The sequence below is a fragment of the Micromys minutus genome (genome assembly GCF_963924665.1).
Source record: "Micromys minutus genome assembly, chromosome: 7".
NCBI classification, from domain to species: Eukaryota; Metazoa; Chordata; class Mammalia; order Rodentia; family Muridae; genus Micromys; species Micromys minutus.
In genome coordinates, this window is record NC_137976.1 from 24626326 (window position 1) to 24633874 (window position 7549).

A 7549-nucleotide genomic window follows, 5' to 3' on the forward strand; every position below is an offset into this window, starting at 1 on the left:
CACTTAAAGTCCTCTATCTTCTTCATGAAATGAGAATTTAGAACTGAATCTTGCTTTATAGGCACGCTGGGGTATGCAAGGAGTGCTTTGGTGGGAGAACTGGGTTCTGATGTTGCCAAGCCAAATTGGTTTCTGTTGCTCATGTTCTTATGCTTGCCTCTTGCAATTTGGTTATCTTTCTGTTATCTGGCCTCCCTCTCTCTAACAGGAGACTGACTATCCTTCTTGTGATCCTGTGATCCTGTGATCCTGTGAGCCTGTGATCCTGTGATCCTGTTAGCCTGTGACCCTGTGATCCTGTGAGCCTGTGATCCTGTGATCCTGTGAGCCTGTGAACCTGTGATCCTGTGATTCTGTGAGTCTGTGATCCTGTGAGCCTGTGAGCCTGTGATCCTGTGATCCTGTGATCCTGTGATCCTGTGAGCCTGTGATCCTGTGAGCCTGTGAGCCTGTGAGCCTGTGATCCTGTGACCCTGTGAGCCTGTGATCCTGTGAGCCTGTGATCCTGTGATCCTGTGAGCCTGTGATCCTGTGAGCCTGTGATCCTGTGAGCCTGTGATCCTGTGAGCCTGTGAGCCTGTGATCCTGTGATCCTGTGAGACTGTGAGCCTGTGATCCTGTGATCCTGTGAGCCTGTGATCCTGTGAATGTGTGATCCTGTGATCCTGTGATCCTGTGATCCTGTGATCCTGTGATCCTGTGATCCTGTGATCCTGTGATCCTGTGATCCTGTGATCCTGTGAGCCTGTGATCCTGGATGTGTCAGAATACCTGGGAAGTCAAGCTGCAACTGGGGTGTGGGCTGTGTGGGTATACATCCAGAGCTAAAGTTTTGCTCCCCGCGTAGGTGAAAACCAGAATGCACACAGGTCATTAGAATCTGTGTTCAGGTGTCCCCAGTGTTGGGGAATGACAGAGTGGTGTGGAGGCGGGTGGAAGGCATAGGGTATGTCAGAGGGGAAGCCTGGAAGGGGAATAACATTTGAAATATAAATGAAAATACTCTAATAAAAGGAAAAACAATAAAAAAGAAAAACAACAAATAAGAAATAAATAAAATAAGCAATTAAAAAAGAAAAAGGAAAAAGAAGAGTTATTCAATTATGATGTAGACAAATTGTATTTTGTTTGTACTAATCATGCAGTTTATGTCAACTGTAAAGCTTCACATATACATAATAATTAGCTTAAAGATTTAGCTGTCTTGTTTTTATTGTTAAGATTTATAGATATATTTTTCATTTTAGATTTACATGCATACCATATACATATATACATACATGGTACTGTAATTTCAAATAAATATTATTAGTTTTTAAAATAAAAGTTTATTGTGAAAGAAAATATTATATTACAGCTTATCCACTAATTTATTATACTGCCTGAAATTTCTCAAAGTCCTGAAAATTCACTACAATTTTACAAAAGATAGTCTATTTTCAAAATTCTTCACACACTTGTAATACTGAAAAGGAAGAAATATTTTAACATACATTGAAAATACCATAATTGCCTATTTGGGGTATACATGTAACACACTTATGAAATATTTTGTACCAACCAAAACTTGTTGATAAGTCATAGAAATATTTTTATTTGTATGACACTTATGTTGATAGGTTCCTCATGAGTTTTAGGCTCTGGTCTTTACAGGACCTCCCCATCCCATGCATGTGCATACACACACACACACACATATACCATGATGCTTAATAAAACAGCCCTTTGAGATGATCCTTGCTTATTCTTACTAGTTTATTTGATGGTAGACATAAATACATACACTTTATTTGGAGTGAAAAAGGGATTAAGTACAGTTCTCATGAAGGAATACCTAGGAAGGGAAGCTCAATGGATCAAGGGCTCCACCCTATCTAGATACCTCATTAGCATAGTTGATGCTACTTGACCCAGGGCCCATGGCCTTCAGTGGGGTATCTCATTATGTATATCAAACCAGGTAGAGAATGGTTCCACTCTGTTTAGCCTCTATTCTGAGATTCCCAGGGTTTGAGCTCATTCAACCTTACCATTTCATGCGTCTGTTGGGTAATAAGACCTCAAGTGTCCTACTCTTAAGTGTGCAAGAGAAGTCCCGTAAATCTATCTCTCAAATTTTAAAAGAGTGGTTTATTTTCATAGTAAAATTTTATATTAGTATGGTCATTTTTGACTATGCAAAATATTAGTAGACAAACTGACACAAAAATGAAGTTTGGAATAAGATGGTAGAAAAAATCAAATTTATTGGCATAATGTACTACATATTGCAAATGTCAAAGAAGATGTTATTAAAATCTAATAATTCTGGGGAGACTATATACAAACCATCATATTTCCCTTTTATAAAATAACTCACTCTCTTGAATCATAGCCCTATTGATAAACCATTGCTGAAATTCAGAATCAATATTATATAGATGATATGATAACATTAATCATTTTATTCATTGTTCTTGAATTTTTTTCTTACAACTTTATTTAAAAACAGAGATACATGTACAGATTTTTAAAAGCATTTTGGCATAAAACTGTATGAATATATTTTTGTCAGTACTTGAATTTTTAAAGGTTTGATAGTATGCATTGAAATCTCACTAGTTACAATGAGCATGAAGTAAAACAAAACGTAACATGGAAATAGTCAAACTTTATTGGTGTGTAAAGATTAAACATAGTAATTTTTAAATACCAAAAATTGCTACAAGGCTATCTTTTGATGTGAAATTATGACAATAAAATAGAGCAGAGATTATTTTAAAACCTTACACTGATAATAAGCTCTACATAGAAATATATGAATTGAGTTCAGGGTTATGATTAAAATCCCAGTGTAAAATATGTGAAGCACAACTTTATTTGCTCTAATTAAAACCATTTAGTTGCAATTATATCCTCAATAGACAGTTTGGTATTTTAGAGTTATATAAGTTTCTGAAGTCAATATTTGAATTTTGTATTAATACACAAAGCTAAGTTATGTAACAGAATGAGTTACTTGGCTTACCACATCACTATGATGTATTTATTAAAGAAAATTCATTGAAATATTAGATAATAACATGAACTCAAACTCTTCTTTTAAAATACCAAAAGAATAAATACTAAACTTTATATTATAATGTAAAACTTTTTTTTGGCAGAATAAGAATTTACTTTATAGTTCAGTACTGTGCCTGTTATGCAAAGACTTAATCCTAAAATATATCCTAATATATTTAGTACTTTTACTTGGATTTTCCAGCAGGAAGTAGCTGTTGGAAATCTAAGTTGTAGTGAGAGGCAGCCAAGTTTGATCTGTGTGAATGTGAAGGCTGTAGCTTATAATGTAGCAGTACCCAGAGGGTAGCTCAGGTAAGAGACAGCCTGTAGTTTTTTAATACCACAGGGAAGACTTCATTTCTTTTCTGGCTTCTTATCTGATTTTATTTGGTTATCTAGCTCTAAATTAGTTTACTCTAGGGGGAAAGAAACAGAGGCTTTTTTTAGTTTACAGAATGACATTTTATGAATGCAATCACCTATTAAAATAACATGTTCTAAATTCAAGTTTGAAAACTACAACTACAGAGTAGTTTCCCAGTTCAACCCTAAGCCTACCATCATCTGAGCAGGCAGTTTATTATGGCTAGGCTTAGGAAAGCACCAATTTGCTCTGCCTACAATACTAGTCATGAAATACTTATGTGCAGCTACCAGGGCAAATATTATATCACTGGGAAGAATAAAGAACCAAGAAAATAAGTCACGTTATTAAATCCTAAAATTAGATGAAAAATAAAACCACAGAAAATACATTGTAATAGTCATTTAAATTTGTTGTGCCAAAATATTTAAATTAAGATAGAAGAGAAAATGTGTGTATGATTTATTTCATAGATTTTAGTCCATGGCTGCTTGGCTAACATGCTTCAGCACATGTCCCCTGTCAGTATTTATGACTTCCATTGCATAACAGAATGAAAACATGCGCAGTCATGCTGGTAATGAAGGAAGACAGAACAAGGAGTGTGTTTCCAATATCTCCTTCAACCATTCTCCTCAATGGACCATCCTAAAGGTCCCAGCATGCTTTTAGAAACAGCATCATCAGGGTGACCAAGTTTTAATATGGGAAGGCCATTTAAAACCCTCCCCTATGTAGGGTTTCTGTTGATGTGATGAAACACCAGGAAAAAGCAAGTTACAAACAAAAGACTTTGTTTGACTCGCTGTTCCACATTGTAGTTTACCACTGAAGGAAGCTAGGACAAGAATTCAAACATGGCAGTAACATACCATGGAGTACTGCTTCTTACCAGATCCCTCATCCTGCTTATAGAACTGAGAACAACCACTCCAGGGAAAACACCATCCTATATGGGCTAAGTCCTCCCCCATATAGGCTTGCAAATAGCCTGATCTTATTGAAGCATTTTCTTAATGGAAGTTTCTTCCTCTCAGATGACTTCAACTTGCATGAAGTTGACATTAAATTAGCTAGAACACCCAATATGGAACTTTCTCTAAAATATTTCTGATGCACAGTCTCCTTTGTCTAGGGAAGTCCTGCTAAATTGTATTTCTATCCTAATAGCTACTACAAAGTGATGATAAACTGCCAAGGACCAGCCTCAGCTAGGTCCAGGGAGAAAGGAGCAACAGAAAGAAAGGACTCAAAGTCAAATCCTGGGACCAAGTTGGCCATATATGTTTTTCTGAGATGGTTTTCTAGTCTGTTCTCAGCCTCGCCCCCACAGCTCTCTCTCTCTCTCTCTCTCTCTGTGTGTGTGTGTGTGTGTTTTACTTAGATCCTACTATTTTAAATAGTAAGATGTCTCTGATTAAGACATCTAGCTTTCTGCTTGAGACAGTTCTCTCTGCTAGTAAATATTCTAAAACCTCTCTGGAGAGTTCATGGGTTTTCTAACAAAAGTTTCAAAAGCTGCTATAAAATGTTCTTTTGAATTTTAGGGTAGCTTTGATTTGCATTTCCCTGATGACTAAAAACTTTGAACATTTATAAAAGTGCTTCTTGATCATTTAAGATTCCTCTGTTGTAAATTCTCTGCTTAGCTCTATACTCCATTGTTTGATTGTGTTGTTGGGTTTTTTGAAGGTTAGCTCCTTGAGTTCTCTATATAATTCTGATGTTAGCCTTCTATCAGATGTGGGTTTAGTGAATAAATTTTTTAACCAATCTTTAGGTTGCTGATTTTTGACTAAGTCCTTTGCCTTACAGATACTTTTCAGTTTCTTGAGGTCCCATATACCAATTTTTGATCTTAAAGCCTGAACCATTAGAGTTATGTTTATGAAACATGCCCCACACCTGTGACAGTGAATTTGAGGCCCTTTCTCATTTTCTCTTCTATTGGATTCAGTGTATCTGGTTTTATGTTGAGGTCCTTGATCCAGTTGGACTTGAACTCTGGACAACGTGGTAATTATGGATCTATTTTTATTTTTCTACATATTGACTGCCAGTTCGACCTGCACCATTTACTGAAGAGGCTTTCTTTGGTCCATTGTATATATTTCGACTTTTTTTTTCAAAGATCAAATGTCCATAAGTATGTAGTTGTCTTTCTGTATCGTCCAACTAAGTGAGAATTCTTATTAGAAAAATTCTAAAAGTAATTATTGGGGTTTCTGATCAAAATTATAAAGCCTGGAAAAGATGAGCCTTCTCTGGATAGCTTCTATAAAACATTATAAAAGACCTGTGTCAACTTCTACATAATTCTGACCAAGGTCATACTTCTGAAACTCTTTAAAAAAAAAAAGCGATATTCACTCTCAATAAGTTTTCTGTCTAAAATCAGAAATCCTGTTAGAAAAAAAAAATCATGAAGGGCTTTTTTCTCTCTCTCTCTCTCTCTCAAAGAACTGCTATCACTCTGATAGCTCATCTCATACAGACTGAAAGCCCATTTTCTTATGTACATGTTAATTCAGTTATTTATTCAAGGTATTTTTTTGATTAACCTATGAATTGGCATCCAGTGATCCCAGCCCCATGACTCTTAGAAGACAGCAGGAACATTTTTTTTAACATTGCAAAAGAATTCAGAGGTTTGCCTGCCTCTGTTAAGCACAGAGGATAAGCTATCTGGGTGTGATCCTACCCTGGAATTACCAATCTAACCATGCCTATACCAGGCTGACCTTGAGATCAGGAATCTGCCTGCTTTTGTATCTTTCTAACAAGCTGGATCATTGTGAAGCTGCCTTTGTTACTTTGGATGGGTGAAGTGTCTTATACCATTCATATTGCATCCAAATATATTAAAATAGTTGAGAAATTATATTTTTGAACTCATATTTTTAGAGTTCTTGTCCACAGCCTTAAAGTCCCAGCATTTACTATTTTGCTAAAGACCTAGAAATATCTTCAGCTCCTGAACTTGAGCTATTTCTAATTATCATGGAATCATTGAGGTTAACAGGGAGGACATTCCTCAGAGTAACATGGAAATATGTAAATTATTAAACAAATAGTCCTTATGCTACTAGACTTGTCCCAGGGGCAGGAACCATTTCATTCTGTCCCTACCTAGGCCATGCTGAACTTGGCAGCAAGCAGAGTAATTGACACCATGAGTATAATTCTTTTTCCTATATGCATTTTTGAAAATACATAAAACCTCCACAGTCCCATTTTTCCTATAAGCAAATATATTGTGCCCCTGACCAACAATTGTTATAAAAGGTAAATAGAATACTGCAGTAGAATTTATACCTATATATAAGTTTAGTGAGCCTTTTGAAAAATTATAATTCCCACAAGATCAGAAAGATCTTTGCTGCCCACTATTTTTATTTTTTATTTTTTATTCTCATTTTTCCCATAAATCTATGCAAATAATATCAGAATGATACTCTGTATTAAAATACTTGAAATAGTTTAAGATAAGTAATGAATATTTTTAAGTAAATGATCTTATTTTAGTGTAAGACAAAACAGTCTCAGCTCTGCATATTTTATATACCATAAAGTCTTTTTCTTTATCAAACTCATGGATATACTATTTAAAGTTATAGCAGTAAGAGGTATCCTACTAATCTCATTATAAAATTCTATGAAAGCTTACATTGTTCAACATATTTTGATAGATACACTTAATAATCTACCATTATACTTTAATTTGTAATGCATTCCTCTTCTTTAGCTCTCTTCTAAAAAAAGTAAGTAAGGCCTGTATATGTCAATTTCTGCAACTGAGTTCTTTAGGAGATTTAACATAGCATCAGTAGCCATCACTGAATTGATTCACTAGGACAAATATTGGGTTATTTGCAAATATTAAGAAATTCCAAATATATAATAACACATATAGAATTTTCTATTAAAAGGCTAGAGTATTAAGAATATCCTGATGCAAATTCCAATTGTCTTACACAAAATAGCTACTAACACTGTTTTTAAGGCCCCTGTGGTCACATAGTTCTCAGCATATGTTTTTTATATCTTAGCATTTACTCCTCTGCAGGAGTACAGGCCTTCTGCTCAGTTTCTTCAGAAATCTGTAGAGACACAATGCCAAATACTGGCTAATAAAGTGATTTT